We start from the raw sequence: 15,703 nt of genomic DNA on the forward strand, positions 1-15,703 counted from the left end.
TTAGGCCCGCATCCACACCTGCCTGCATAAAATGGAGAAAACGTCCCAACTGAAACTCTTCCGTAGGAGCCTTCTTGGATTCACACCAAGACACATATTTTCTCCAAATACGGTGGTAATGTTTAGACGTTACTCCTTTCCTGGCCTGAACAAGAGTGGGAATGACTTCCTTGGAAATCCCCTTTCGGGCTAGGATCCGGCGCTCAACAGCCATGCCGTCAAACGTAGCCGCGGTAAGTCTTGATACACGCACGGCCCCTGCTACAGCAGGTCCTCGCGAGGAGGAAGAGGCCGAGGATCTTCCATGAGCAACTCCTGAAGACCTGGATACCAAGACCTCCTTGGCCAGTCTGGGGCAATGAGGATTGCTCGAACCCTTGTTCTTCTTATTATTTTGAGAATTTTTGGTATTAGTGGAAGAGGAGGGCAGACATATACCGACCGAAACATCCACTGGGTCACCAGTGCATCCACTGCTACTGCTTGAGGGTCTCTCGATCTGGAACACTATCTCTGAAGCTTCTTGTTGAGACGAGATGCCATCATGTCTACTTGAGGAACTCCCCAAAGACTTGTCACCTCTGCGAAGACTTCTTGGTGAAGGCCCCACTCTCCTGGATGGAGATCATGTCTGCTGAGGAAGTTTGCTTCCCAGTTGTCCACTCCCGGAATGAAAATTGCCGACAGAGCTCTTGCATGTCTTTCTGCCCAGAGGAGGATCTTTGTCACCTCTGCCATTGCCGCTCTGCTTTTCGTTCCGCCCTGACGGTTTATGTACGCGACTGCTTTTACATTGTCCGACTGGATCTGCACTGGCTGATCTTGTAGAAGATGCACCGCTTGTAGAAGGCCGTTGTAAATGGCTCTCAATTCCAGAACGTTATGTAAAGACAAGATTCCTGACTTGACCATTTTCCTTGGAAACTTTTTCCCTGTGTGACTGCTCCCCAGTCTCGGAGACTTGCATCCGTGGTTACTAGGACCCAGTCCTGAATCCCGAACCTGCGTCCCTCTAATAGGTGAGAACTGTGCAGCCACCACAGGAGCGAAATCTTGGCTTTAGAGGACAGGATTATCCTCTGGTGCATGTGTAGGTGGGATCTGGACCACTTGTCCAACAGATCCCACTGGAATACTCTGGCCAAACTGTATGGCCTCGTAGGCTGCTACCATCTTTCCCAACAACCGAATGCATTGATGTATCGACACTCTCGTCGGTTTCAAAACTTGTTTGACCATTTTCTGGATCTCCAGAGCTTTTTCTACTGGAAGAAACACCCTCTGTATGTCTGTGTCCAGTATCATCCCCAGAAAAGACAATCTTGTCGTCGGTTCCAACTGCGTCTTTGGAAAATAAGATTTGACACACCGGTAAATCTATTTCTCGTAGTCCGTAGTGGATGCTGGGACTCCGTAAGGACCATGGGGATTAGCGGCTCCGCGGGAGACTGGGCACAACTAAAGAAAGCTTTTGGATAATCTGGTGTGCACTGGCTCCTCCCACCAAGACCCTCCTCCAGACCTCAGTTAGGATACTGTGCCCGGAAGAGCTGACACAATAAGGAAGGATTTTGAATCCCGGGTAAGACTCATACCAGCCACACCAATCACACCGTATAACTCGTGATACTATACCCAGTTAACAGTATGAAATATAACTGAGCCTCTCAACAGATGGCTCAACAATAACCCTTTAGTTAGGCAATAACTATAAACAAGTATTGCAGACAATCCGCACTTGGGATGGGCGCCCAGCATCCACTACGGACTACGAGAAATAGATTTACCGGTGTGTAAAATCTTATTTTCTCTGACGTCCTAAGTGGATGCTGGGACTCCGTAAGGACCATGGGGATTATACCAAAGCTCCCAAACGGGCGGGAGAGTGCGGATGACTCTGCAGCACCGAATGAGCAAACTCTAGGTCCTCCTCAGCCAGGGTATCAAACTTGTAGACTCTTACAAAAATGTTTTAACCCGACCAAGTAACAGCTCGGCAAAGTTGTAAAGCCGAGACCCCTCGGGCAGCCGCCCAAGAAGAGCCCACTTTTCTCGTGGAATGGGCTTTTACAGAATTAGGGTGCGGCAGTCCAGCCGCAGAATGTGCAAGTTGAATCGTGCTACAGATCCAGCGAGCAATAGTCTGCTTAGAAGCAGGAGCACCCAGCTTGTTGGGTGCATACAGGAGAAATAGCGAGTCAGTTTTCCTGACTCCAGCTGTCCTGGAAACATATACTTTTCAGGGCCCTGACTACATCCAGTAACTTGGAATCCTCCAAGTCCCAAGTAGCCACAGGCACCACAATAGGTTGGTTCACATTAAAAAAATATACCACCTTAGGAAGGAATTGGGAACGAGTCCTCAATTCCGCCTTATCCATATAAAATACAGATAAGGGCTTTTGTATGACAAAGCCGCCAATTCTGATACACGCCTGGCCGACGCCAAGGCCCACAGAATGACTACTTTCCACGTGAGGTATTATAGCTCCACGGATTTAAGTGGCTCAACCCAATGCGACTTCAGGAAATCCAACACCACGTTGAGATCCCACGGTGCCACTGGAGGCACAAACGGGGGCTGACTATGCAGCACTTCCTTAACAAAAGTCTGAACTTCAGGCAGTGAAGCCAGTTCAATTTTGGAAGAAAATCGATAGAGCCGAAATCTGGACCTTAATGGAACCCAATTTTAGGCCCATAGTCACCTCTGACTGTAGGAAGTGCAGAAATCAACCTAGCTGAAATTTCTCCTTTGGGGCCTTCCTGGCCTCACAGTACGCAACATATTTCCGCCATATGCGGTGATAATGGTTTGCGTTCACTTCTTTCCTAGCTTCAAATAGCGTAGGGATAACTTCCTCCGGAATTCCCTTTTCCTTCAGGATCCGGCGTTCAACCGCCATGCCGTCAACGCAGCCGCGGTACGTCTAGGAACAGACAGGCCCCCTACTGCAGCAGGTCCTGTCTGAGCGGCAGAGGCCATGGGTCCTCTGAGATCATTTCTTGGAGTTCTGGTTACCAAGCTCTTCTTGGCCAACCCGGAACAATGAGTATAGTTCTTACTCCTCTCCTTCTTATTATTCTCATTACCCTGGGTAAGAGAGGCAGAGAAGGGAACACATACACCGACTGGTACACCCACGGTGTTACCAGAGCGTCCACAGCTATCGCCTGAGGGTCCTTGACCTGGCGCAATATCTTTGTAACTTTTAGTTGAGGCGGGACGCCATCATGTCCACCTGTGGCCTTTCCCAACGGTGTACAATCATTTGGAAGACTTCTGGATGAAGTCCCCACTCTCCCGGGTGGAGGTTTCTTAGTTGTCCACTCCGGGAATGAACACTGCTGACAGTGCTAACACATGATTTTCCGCCCATCGGAGAATCCTTGTGGCTTCTGCCATTGCCATCCTGCTTCTTGTGCCGCCCTGTCGGTTTACATGAGCGACCGCCGTGATGTTGTCTGACTGGATCAGCACCGGCCGGTGTTGAAGCAGGGGTCTAGCCTGACTTAGGGCATTGTAAATGGCCCTCAGTTCCAGAATATTTATGTGTAGGGAAGTCTCCTGACTTTTCCATAGCCTTGGAAGTTCCTTCCCTGTGTGACTGCCCCCCAGCCTCGAAGGCTGGCATCCGTGGTCACCAGGACCCAGTCCTGTATGCCGAATCTGCGGCCCCCTAGAAGATGAGCACTCTGCAGCCACCACAACAGCGACACCCTGACCCTTGGAGACAGGGTTATCCGCCGATGCATCTGAAGATGCGACCCGGACCACTTGTCCAACAGATCCCACTGGAAAATCCTTGCATGGGACCTGGCGAATGGAATTTCTTCGTAAGAAGCTACCATCTTTCCCAGGGCTCGCGTGCATTGATGCACCGACACCTGTATACGTATTGGGAGGTCTCTGTCTAGAGACAACAACTCCTTGGACTTCTCCTCCGGGAGAAACCCTTTTTATCCTGTTCTGTGTCCAGAACCATACCCAGGAACAGTAGACGCGTCGTAGGAACCAGCTGCGACTTTGGAATATTCAGAATCCAGCCGTGCTGTTGTAGCACTTCCCGAGATAGTGCTACTCCGACGAACAACTGCTCCCTGGACCTCGCCTTTATAAGGAGATCGTCCAAGTACGGGATAATTATTTCGGCCATTACCTTGGTAAATACCTCGGTGCCGGGGACAGACCAACGGCAACGTCTGGAATTGGTAATGACAATCCTGTACCACAATATTGAGGTACTCCTGGTGAAGAGGGTAAATAGGGACATGCAGGTAATCATCCTTGATGTCCAGTGATACCAGGAAATTCTCCAGGCTTGCAATAATCGCCCTGAGCGATTCCATTTTGAACTTGAACCTTTGTATATAAGTGTTCAAGACTTTCAATTTTAGAATGGGTCTCACCGAACCGTCTGGTTTCGGTACCACAACATTTTGGAATAGTAACCCCGGCCTTGTTGAAGGAGGGGTGCCTTGCTTTCATCTGCTGGAAGTACAGCTTGTGAATTGCCGCCAGTACTACCTTTCTCCGAGGGCAGCCGGCAAGGCTGATGTGAGGTAACGGCGAGGGGGAGTCGCCTCGAACTCCAGCCTGTATCCCTGTCATACTATTTGCAGAACCTAGAGATCCACCTGTGGGCAAGCCCACTGGTCCCTGAAGTTCCCGAGACGCGCCCCTACCGCACCTGTCTCCACCTGTGGAGCCCCAGCGTCATGCGGTGGACTCAGAGGAAGCGGGGGAAGATTTTTGATCCTGGGAACTGGCTGCTGGTGCAGCTTTTTTCCTTCTTCCCTTGTCTATGTGCAGAAAGGAAGCGCCTTTGACCCGCTTGCTTTTCTGAAGCCGAAAGGACTGTACCTGAAAATACGGTGCTTTCTTAGGCTGTGAAGAAACCTGAGGTAAAAAATTTTCTTCCCAGCTGTTGCTGTGGATACGAGGTCCCAGAGACCATCCCCAAACAATTCCTCACCCTTATAAGGCAGAATCTCCATGTGCCTTTTACAGGCAGCATCACCTGTCCACTGCCGGGTTTCTAATACCCTCCTGGCAGAATGGACATTGCATTAATTCTGGATGCCAGCCGGCAAATATCCCTCTGTGCATCCTTTATATATAAGACAACGTCTTAAATATGCTCAATGTTAGCAAAATATTATCCCTGTCTTAGCGTATTAATATTATCTGACAGGGTATCAGACCACGCTGCAGCAGCCCTATTTATGCTGAGGCAATTGCAGGTCTCAGTATATAACCTGAGTGTGTAAATACAGACTTCAGGATCGCCTCCTGCTTTTTATCAGCAGGTTCCTTCAAGGTGGCCGTATCCTAAGACGGCAGTGCCACCTTTTGACAAACGTGTGAGCGCCTTATCCACCCTAAGGGATATCTCCCAACGTGACCTATCCTCTGGCGGGAAAGGGTACGCCATCAGTAACTTTTTAGAAATTACCAGTTTCTTATCGGGGAAAACCACGCTTCTTTACACACTTCATTCATTCATCTGATGGGGGAACAAAACACTGGCTGCTTTTTCTCCCCAAATATAAAACCCCTTTTATGTGGTACTTGGGTTCATGTCAGAAAATGCGTAACACATTTTTCATTGCCGAGATCATGTAACGGATGTTCCTAGTGGATTGTGTATATGTCTCAACCTCGTCGCCACTGGAGTCAGACTCCGTGTCGACATCTGTGTCTGCCATCTGAGGTAACGGGCGTTTTTTGAGCCCCTGATGGCCTTTGAGACGCCTGGGCAGGCGCGGGCTGAGAAGCCGGCTGTCCCACAGCTGTTACGTCATCCAGCCTTTTATGTAAGGAGTTGACACTGTCGGTTAATACCTTCCACCTATCCATCCACTCTGGTGTCGGCCCCACAGGGGGCGACATCCCATTTATCGGCCTCTGCTCCGCCTCCACGTAACCTTCCTCATCCAACATGTCGACACAGCCGTACCGACACACCGCACACACACAGGGAATGCTCTGACTGAGGACAGGACCCCACAAAGTCCTTTGGGGAGACAGAGAGAGAGTATGCCAGCACACACCAGAGCGCTATATAATGCAGGGATTAACACTATAACTGAGTGATTTTCCCCCAAATAGCTGCTTGTATACATATATTGCGCCTAAATTTAGTGCCCCCCCTCTCTTTTTAACCCTTTGAGCCTGAAAACTACAGGGGAGAGCCTGGGGAGCTGTCTTCCAGCTGCACTGTGAAAAGAAAATGGCACCAGTGTGCTGAGGGAGAAGCCCCGCCCCTTTTTCAACTGACTTTCTCCCGCTTTTTCTGGAATACTGGCAGGGGTAATTTTACATCTATATAGCCTCTAGGACTATATATGATGTAGATTTGCCAGCCAAGGTGTCATATATTGCCCTCAGGGCGCCCCCTCCAGCGCCCTGCACCCATCAGTGACCGGAGTGTGAGGTGTACATGAGGAGCAACTGCGCACAGCTGCAGTGCTGTGCGCTACCTTGGTGAAGACCGAAGTCTTCTGCCGCCGATTTTCCGGACTCTTCATGCTTCTGGCTCTGTAAGGGGGACGGCGGCGCGGCTCCGGGAACGAACACCAAGGTCGGGTCCTGCGGTCGATCCCTCTGGAGCTAATGGTGTCCAGTAGCCTAAGAAGCCCAAACTACCACCTGTTAGGTAGGTTCGCTTCTTCTCCCCTTAGTCCCTCGCTGCAGTGAGTCTGTTGCCAGCAGATCTCACTGTAAAATAAAAAACCTAAATATACTTTCTTTCTAGGAGCTCAGGAGAGCCCCTAGTGTGCATCCAGCTCAGCCGGGCACAAGAATCTAACTGAGGTCTGGAGGAGGGTCTTGGTGGGAGGAGCCAGTGCACACCAGGTAGTCCTAAAGCTTTCTTTAGTTGTGCCCAGTCTCCTGCGGAGCCGCTAATCCCCATGGTCCTTACGGAGTCCCAGCATCCACTTAGGACGTCAGAGAAAATTAAAAATCCAACCGTGTTGTTGGAGCACTGACAGGGAGAGTGCAATGTTCTGCACCAACCGTTCCTTGGATCTCGCTTTTATCAGGAGATCGCCCATGTAAGGAATTATATTGACTCCTTGTTGTCGAAGGAGGACCATCATCTCTGCCATCAACTTGGTGAATACCCTCGGTGCCGTGGAGAGTCCGAATGGCAATGTCTGGAACTGGTAATGGCAATCCTGTATTGGGAACTTCAGATAAGCCTGATGTCTAGGATAAATGGGAACATGTAAGTAGGCATCTTTTATGTCTACCGACACTATGACATCTCCTTCCTCCAGACTGGAAATCACTGCCCTCAGAGATTCCATCTTGAACTTGTACCTTTTCAGGTAGAGATTCAGAGATTTCAGGCTTAGAATTGGTCTGACCGAGCCGTCCGGCTTCGGAACTACGAAGAGGCTTGAATAAAAACCTCCTCCCTGCTGTGACAAGGGTACCAGGACAATGACTTGACCTGACATAATTTCTGAATTGCAGCCTTTACTACTTCTCTGTCTGGAAGAGAAGCTGGTAAGGTCGATTTGAAAAATCGGCATGGGGGGACGTCTTGAAACTCCAGCTTGTATCCATGGGACACTATTTGCAAAACCCATGGGTCCAGGCCAGATTGAGCCCAGATCTGACTGAAAAGTTTCAGACGTGCTCCCACCCGAGCGAACTCCCGCAAGGGAGCCCCAGCGTCATGCTGCAGATTTGGCAGAAGCAGAGGTGGACATCTGCTCCTGCGATCCTGGAGACGCTGCAGACTTTTTTCCTCTTCCTCTCCCTCTACCTGCAAAAAAGAGGGAACCTTTGGCATTTTTGTATTTGTTGGACCGAAAGGACTGCATCTGAGACTGATGTGTCTTTTTCGCCGGTGCAGGTGCAAAAGGCAAGAATGTCGACTTACCTGCCGTAGCCGCAGAGACCAACGCATCCAGCCCATCTCCAAACAAGCCCCAAAGCCGCATCAACGCGTCTCTGTATATTTGGGGTCCCTAGCGCTATATCTAGGTGCAGGGTGTGGCACCCCAAAACACCAGCATAAGCCAGAAAGCCCAGCGTAGCATACCAGTGAAAAAACTATAGTGTTAATAAATTAATATTTAGGAAGCCGAAGCTATAGAGAGGGTGATACAAACATGAAATGTAATACAGAGTCTTGATGCGGCTTTGGGGCTTAACCACACATTTGCGCAAATATGTGTAACGAAGATCTCTGAATTCTATTATTATGTGGGATTTATATCTGGTTACTGTTATCATTCAGGGTGCTGGGGGAAACCAAATGCCTTTTTTTCCATCTCCAAACAAGGCCTCACCTTTATACGGGAGAGCCTCCATATTTCTTTTGGAATCTGCGTCAGCATTCCACTGGCGAATCCGTAACGCCCTCCGAGCCGAGACTGCCATGGTAGCGGCTTTTGAACCTAAAAGCCCAATATCCTTCATGGCTTCTAGCATGTATGCAGCAGCGTCTTTGATATGACCTATCTTTAGGAGAGTCTCGTCTCTATCTATTGTGTCAATTTCAGATGACAAATTATCTGACCATTTTTCGACAGCACTACTCACCCACGCGCAAGCAATGCTGGGCCTGAGCAGTGTACCATTGGCCACATATATAGATTTTAACGTAGTCTCCAACTTGCGGTCTGCCGACTCCTTTAGTGAAGCCGTTCCAGGTGCAGAGAGAATCACCTTTTTTTAGTTAACCGTGACAGGGCACTGTCTAAAACTGGGGGTGACTCCCATCTTTTCCTGTCCTCTGCCGGGAAAGGATAAGCAACCTGAATCCTTTTGGGAATCTGAAATTTCTTTTCAGGGTTTGCCCAAATTCCCTCAAAGAGAGTATTTAGCTCGTGAGGAGGAGGGAAAGTTACATTAATTTTATTTTCTTTATAAAAATAAGCCTTCTCCTGAAGTACAGGAGGGGCTTCCGTAACTTCCAAAACCTCCCTTATAGCAGCAATCATGTATTGAATGCTTTTTGCCAATTTAGGATCTATTCCCCTGGAATCACTAGTGTCGACAAAGGAACCAGAGTCCGTGTCGGTATCAGTTTGTACCATTTGTGCAAATGGTCTTTTATGTGACCCAGAGGGGTCGCCTGTGGATGAAAAGGCAGAACCATGAAAAATCACATCTTCCACTGATTTTCTCCAGCTCTCTGCATGAGACTCAGACTTATCCAATCTCTTACTGATATGATTCACACTATCACGTAATTCTTTCACCCATTCAGGCTCATGGTGTGCCGGCAGCGCCACCACATTACAACTCTGTGTCCCTAAAATGGCTCCCTCAGGGGAAGAGCTCCCTGCCTCAGACATGTCACACACGTGCACAACCACACCACAGACACTCCGGGACTTATAGGGGACAGACCCACAGTAAAATCTGTCAGAAGGACACAGATAGGATTTGTCAGTTCACAACCCAGCGCCAGTGATAAATATTCCGTGAAACACAATATGCCCACAGACCTGTAGCGCTTTTATAATGATAATTTCACACTATAGCACCAAATTACACTGTGCCCCCCCTGTTTTACACAATGATACTTGGTTCAGAAGTGGAGGAGGACCAGCGTTCTTCTCTGCAGTCTGGACTGAGAGAAAATGGCGCAGAGCAGTGTGCTGGCTGCCTGAGGAGAAAGCCCCACCCCCGTAGTGGCGCGTTTCCCCTCTGATTTTTAAATAGTAATATTTATACTGGCGGGGGTAGGACTGTACCTCAGCAACTTATGTCCCTGTGTCTGCCAGTTATTAGTAGGTTTCATGCTGCCCAGGGCACCCCCCTGCGCCCTGCACCCTGCTGTGCCTGTATTACCGGGTAGCATGGCGCGCAGTGTTCCCGCCCGCTGCGTGGTACCTTTCGGCCGTCATGATGAAGATCCTTCTTCTTAAATACTCACTTGTCTTCTGACTTCTGGCTCTGTAAGGGGGTGACGGCGGGCTGTGGGAGTGAGCACATAGCCGCAGCTAGCGTTCAGTACCCTTCAGGAGCTACCCTTCAGCCAGAAGCAGAGCCATGGAACTATTCAGGAAGTTGGTTCCTACTTCTGCCCCCTAAGTCCCACGAAGCAGGGAGACTGTTGCCAGCAGTTCTCCCTGAAAATAAAAAACCTAATATAAAGTCTTTGGGCCAGATGTACTAAGCCTGAAAACTGATAAATATCACAGTGATAAAGTACCAGCCAATCGGCTCCTAACTGTCATTTTTCAAACACAGCCTGTAACATGGCAGTTAGGAGCCGATTGGCTGGTGCTTTATCACAGTGATATTTATCACTTTTCAGGCTTAGTACATCTCCCCCTTTCAGAGAAACTCAGTAGAGCTCCCCTGGAGTGCATCCAGTCAGCCTGGGCACATTTTCTAAACTGAGGTCTGGAGGAGGGGCATAGAGGGAGGAGACAGTTCACACCCTTGAAAAGTCTTAAAGTGCCCATGGCTCCTGCGGAACCGTCTATACCCCATGGTACTGAAGTGGACCCCAGCATCCTCTAGCACGTATGAGAAAGGATATGCAGCATGCCTATATTCTGTTTGTGACTGCGGCTGTATCTGCATGTTACAGTGTATTCCTGGAAATTACTGTAACGTAGCATTTCATATGCTGATAGAGCGTAGTGACACACAGAATATAGACATACCGCATATCATTTGAATCAGCAGAAGCTGTTTGTGCATCCTAGCCACATATCAATGCAAACAAGATGCATTTTCAGCAAAAAAGCCACCCAAAATTAGCAGAGGTGCCAGCTGACTCACGCCAGTCATCTCCTGCTGCATGGCATACTGAGGCAAGATATATTAGGACACATCTGTATCCAAGCAGGGGAAGAGGTCAGAGGTCACAGTGTGAGTGGCAGTGTGAGTGCTGTGTGGTTGGGGTTGTGCAATAGAATCCGACATATGTGTAAGGGGTATTATGTGTATCGTGTAAGAATGTAATAATAATGTGCGGCACTATTGCATGATAAAATGTGAATAAAGTTGCAGTACTGTGTGGCCTGATTTGAATTGGGGGTACTATTGTGTGGCCATGCCCCTTCCTAGCAAGAACACGACCCTTTTTGGGCTGTGTGCCGAATGTGCACACTGTACCTATTTAAAATATAGGCCTACCGCACCAAAAATGAGGACTGCTATGGGTGAGGGGTGATGGTGCTAAGAAAGCAGAGCCAGATTAAGGCAGGGGCAACAGGAGCAGCCATCCTGGGGCCCCCGCACCCTGTGTTTTTAGGAGTCTTCCTTTGGCAGCTCAGCTGTTCAGTAACAGCGGCCACCGAGGAGCTCCCCCACAGTCAGTCTCGCGGAACAGGGAAATCCCGTGAGACAGTTACAGCCACCAGTGTCTGCCCGTGCTCCCTGCTGTCATGTAAGTGACGGTGTGTATAGGCATGTATGTGTGTGTGTGTATATATGTGTTCGCGTGTGCGTGGCCCGGGGGGGAGGTGGTTGTGAGCATTGCCAGCAATTGTAGTTGGGGGCCCCCCACAATCTACAGTGCCCTGGGCCCCCACCACCCTTAATTCGGCCCTGTGGAAAGGGGTGCAGCGTCAGAGGTGGAACTAGCGGCGGTGCTAGGGCGCACCTGCCAAAAATCTTGCCTGGGGCATCATATTGGTTAGGGCCAGCTCTGTATATTACCTTATGCTAATGAAAGATTCCGTATAGCTAATGCAAAGAATCCATGTGTCTGCAATCAGGAAGACGGGACGCCCACTGTTTCTTCACCATCCACTGCCATCATCATTAATAGTATCGACAGTTGTGTATTGTTGACAGGAAGGGGAGCAATGATGGAAAAATAGGTGCGCCAGTGCTTCTGGGATGCTGTTATGTTACCGGTGCACAAGATCCCGACGGTCAGCATGCCGACAACGGGATCCCGAACGCTAAAAATGCCATCAGTCAGAATGCTGACCCACAGTGTCTGTTTCCACTCGTGGGTGTTCACGACACCCACAGAGTGGAAATAGAACCTGTGATGAGCGTAACGGGCCGGCGAGCGCTATGAGCCCGCAAAGGGCTATGTTGTGCTCACACGCCTGCCGGTATTCTGCTGCCGGGATCCTGGTGTAGGTATGCTGACTGCTGGGATCCCGGCAGCCGGCATATCATACCTAACTCGTGCTACAGCATGGATTCAGCATGGATTTGCTCCATGGTTCCGTGACCACTGCAGAGACAGATGAATGGTTGCAGGTCAGTGACTACCCTATCCAGATGCAAGCACTTGACCGAAGCCATAACTGCTTGCGCCATCCACACACAGTTGTCAGCCAAACGGTAGCTTGCGCTCTGCACCTTCACCAATAAAAACCAAGAGCTGCAACTCTGCTAGGCACCAAGAGTGAATTCTGGCCTATCAGGGTCAGTTCTAGAACAATCATAGAGCCCAGGATGAAAAGTCCCTTTGGCGTCTCCCTTAGAAAAAAAATATTATAATAACAAATAAATATATAAATAAATAAATAAAATAAAATGATCACTATTTTTTGTGTGTATTAAATAAAAAGGCACATTGCCTACATGGTGGTTTCTCTGCCATGTTGAATCTCTGAAGAAATTGATCCTCCTGGTTACACAGTGTCTTCATTAGACATTCACTATTCATGTTGGAGATCACATGAGCCAGATGATGCCTGTTACTGTAGGAATATAACAAATGTCATCATCATACAACAGAGATACATCCAGACCAGTGCCTCTTTTCGTAACTCAAACTTCATGCCTCCTGTGTCACATCAAGCCTTGTGCCCCCTGTGTTTACTTTAGTCTCCTGCCCCCTGTGTCGCTTTCAGCCTTGTGCCCCCTGTGTAACCTCTAGAGCCAAACCAATCCCCTGCACCCTCCAGCTAACCTTCATCTTTGTCTGCCTGCTCCTCTTTGCAGCTCCTATTCCTTTGGCAGGGCAACATGATGACATCACAACACATACCACACAGTGCCATACAGAGTACACACCGGCGACACGTGGATTGTAGGCAGCCGCAGCCCAACTGACAGAAGCACCACACACATGATCCATTGTGCTAGGTGATGCACAGAAGAAAATTTACCCAGCGCTTGCAGTGTTTGGACTGGCTGGGCAGTGGCGCACCCTGAATCCAGCACCTAGCTGACTCTACAACCCCCCTGTCAACGCCATTGAGTATCAGCACTTGCACTAGCCCCATGCCTAGGTGCAAGAAATGCGCCTGAAACAAGCTTCTATTCTCCATGCATATGACCCAGAATAACACAACACTTTTTTACACACCCGTGACTCCCGAATCAGAACAGTTCTGTGTGATCACATTGTTGCCGCCCAGTTCCTAACGCAAAATGCCTATTTCAAGGAAAGACAGGTCTGCCAAAGATCTGCACATCTGCACATGCACTGTGTGCTAAAACTCACCATTTGCGTCCATGCACAGAGATCCATCCAAATCAGCCCCTCTGTGCGCATGCATGGCACACTTACACTCAGGGCCGGTTTAAGCCTTGGGGTTGCAAGGAGCCCAATGGAAGGTGGGGGATGTATATTAAATTGTGCATACCTTTCAACATGTCCCATTCCAGGAGGGACAAAATGCTCTCTACCTGGACTTCCCACATAATATAAGATTGGCGTCATGTGTGTTGAACTATTTAATTGATAAGAAAGGTACTTCAACACAGGTGATTGCAATCATAAATTAAGAAGGAATTCCAGGTAGAGAGCATTTTGTCCCTCCTGGAATGGGTCATGGTGGGATGTATAGATTGTGTATATTAAATTTAAACCAATGGTGTATATTAGTTTTAACTAAAAGTTTAATAATGCCTGGGTACTATTTATAGCTCCACCTAATTGAAATACAACTATTTTATAAACTTTTCTTGTAGTGGAACAAAGACAACTTAACCTTAAAATACACATAGAAACATAAAATAATTTATTTTGTCACATGCAAGAATAGCAGCAGCCTCTGCACTACTTACACTACTTTCACACTGGGACAGGACTCAGGAGGACTCTCTGTGTGTGTCTCTTTTCTCTAGCCCCAAATGGTTTAATTGCATAATATTACACAGACACCCAGGCGGGGAGAAGGAGAAGCAGGGATTCCTGGGTCACTTACAGCTCTCTCCACCCTCCTATCTCTCCTCTGGTCAGAAAGCTCTGCAGTAGCTCATGAAACTGCACTGCAGGGTTGGACTGGCCCATCGGGGAAACCCCCGGTGGGCCCCACTGACTGAGGACCCACCTCTTCCTCCTCTAGGATTCATTTTCCAGACTCTGCACTTGAATTATACTTTATACTGCATGCACTAGCAGTGTTTACTAAATATATTTATCATGAGGTCAAAAGCATGCACTCTCTAATGGTTAGACAAACCTCTGTGGTTGCTGACCACACCTCCTCTGGAGAGTGACCACACCCCTACACATGGGCCCCTAACACTGAATTCCCCCGGTGGGCCCTTCATGCCCCAGTCCAACACTGCTGCACTGCATACTGTCCTGCTCGCATTCTGGCTGCTGGTTCTGCTGCTGCTTAAGAGGTAAAACTAGTGATGTCAGTGTGCTCTGGCCGGGGAGCCGGGGTACAGTATGCCCTGCATCCCCCCTTAATCTGGCTATGCTTACACTGCCTGTAAGGGGAAATTTCGCCACTACATATTAGCAGCAAATATTTCTGTGTTAAGACCCAGGAGACAGCTGCTTTTCCGAGCAGTTGTTCTGCAACTGGAGCAATAATGAATTTCTCTGATACTTTGGTATGTGCCGCCTCAACTCACGGCGAGTTGGATACTTAATTAATAGAGCTTGATAATGAATAAGCCCCAAAAGGTGGTGAATGAATATTATAACGGAATAAACATAAATTATGTTACTTTAGTTTAATTACATAATGACATAGTAAATTACAACTTGCTAATATCGGTTGTGGCTTTTATTTTCAAACAGGTTCAAGTTGCATCTTTTACGCCTGGATATGATGAAAAGCAAAGGACACTGGAGGGAATTTAATTGCAAAGGATTCCATTGTGTTCTTTAATGTGATTGTTGTATATTATATGCTGTATTGTAAATAATGTCATTTTTATCAGAAAAACAACTGCATGTTTATGTATCTGTGCAGGATAATGTCAACAACTACTGTAGCAATTTTCTGTTTTTACTGAAATGTTCCCTGAGATCTTCTGAGTAGCATAAGCTATGAATCATGTTAACTGGCTAAATAGCAGACAAAATAAAAAAAAAGAAATGGCGTGAGGACATCTTTGGCCAAAAAGTAGAATGCCATTAGACCACGGATGGGGAACCTCCAGCCCGCGGACCGTATAAGGCCCGCAAAGCCATTTGTTCCGGTCCAACCGCTTGTTTGTCAGTGAGACACACCGCCACTCAGTCTGGCGGCGGAGTGTCTCAGCTGTCACGGCAGGGAGGAGAGCGCAGCTACTATGTCTGGCAGCGGCGGGTAGGATCTCAAAACCAGCCGCTGGTTCGGGAGCCAATCAGAGCTCGCGGACTAGCAGCCAATCAGGAGCCGCCGCTGCCGGTTCACGAGCTCTGATTGGCTCACGAACCGGCAGCTGGTTTGAGGTCCTACACGCCGCCGCTTGACATAGCTGCGCTCTCCTCCCTGCTCAGATCTGACAGCTGAGACACGCTGCCACCGGATGGAGCTGCAGCAGCGGTGAGCAGTCTGGCACTGTGGGGGCATTTGTGTATCTGGC

At 48.7% G+C, this 15,703-nt stretch overlaps 1 long non-coding RNA gene across 1 annotated transcript in view; it reads left to right on the forward strand.

Moving 5' to 3' along the window:
- The window catches only part of LOC135069910 (uncharacterized), a 35,752-nt gene extending 20,390 nt beyond the window's left edge, over nucleotides 1-15,362 (forward strand). The window contains exon 3 of the long non-coding RNA XR_010256140.1: nucleotides 14,931-15,362. This is a non-coding gene — a long non-coding RNA (uncharacterized LOC135069910). The remainder of the gene's footprint in view (nucleotides 1-14,930) is intronic.
- The last annotated feature ends 341 nt before the right edge of the window (nucleotides 15,363-15,703 follow it).

This window comes from Pseudophryne corroboree, chromosome 1, assembly GCF_028390025.1.
Source record: "Pseudophryne corroboree isolate aPseCor3 chromosome 1, aPseCor3.hap2, whole genome shotgun sequence".
NCBI lineage: Eukaryota > Metazoa > Chordata > Amphibia > Anura > Myobatrachidae > Pseudophryne > Pseudophryne corroboree.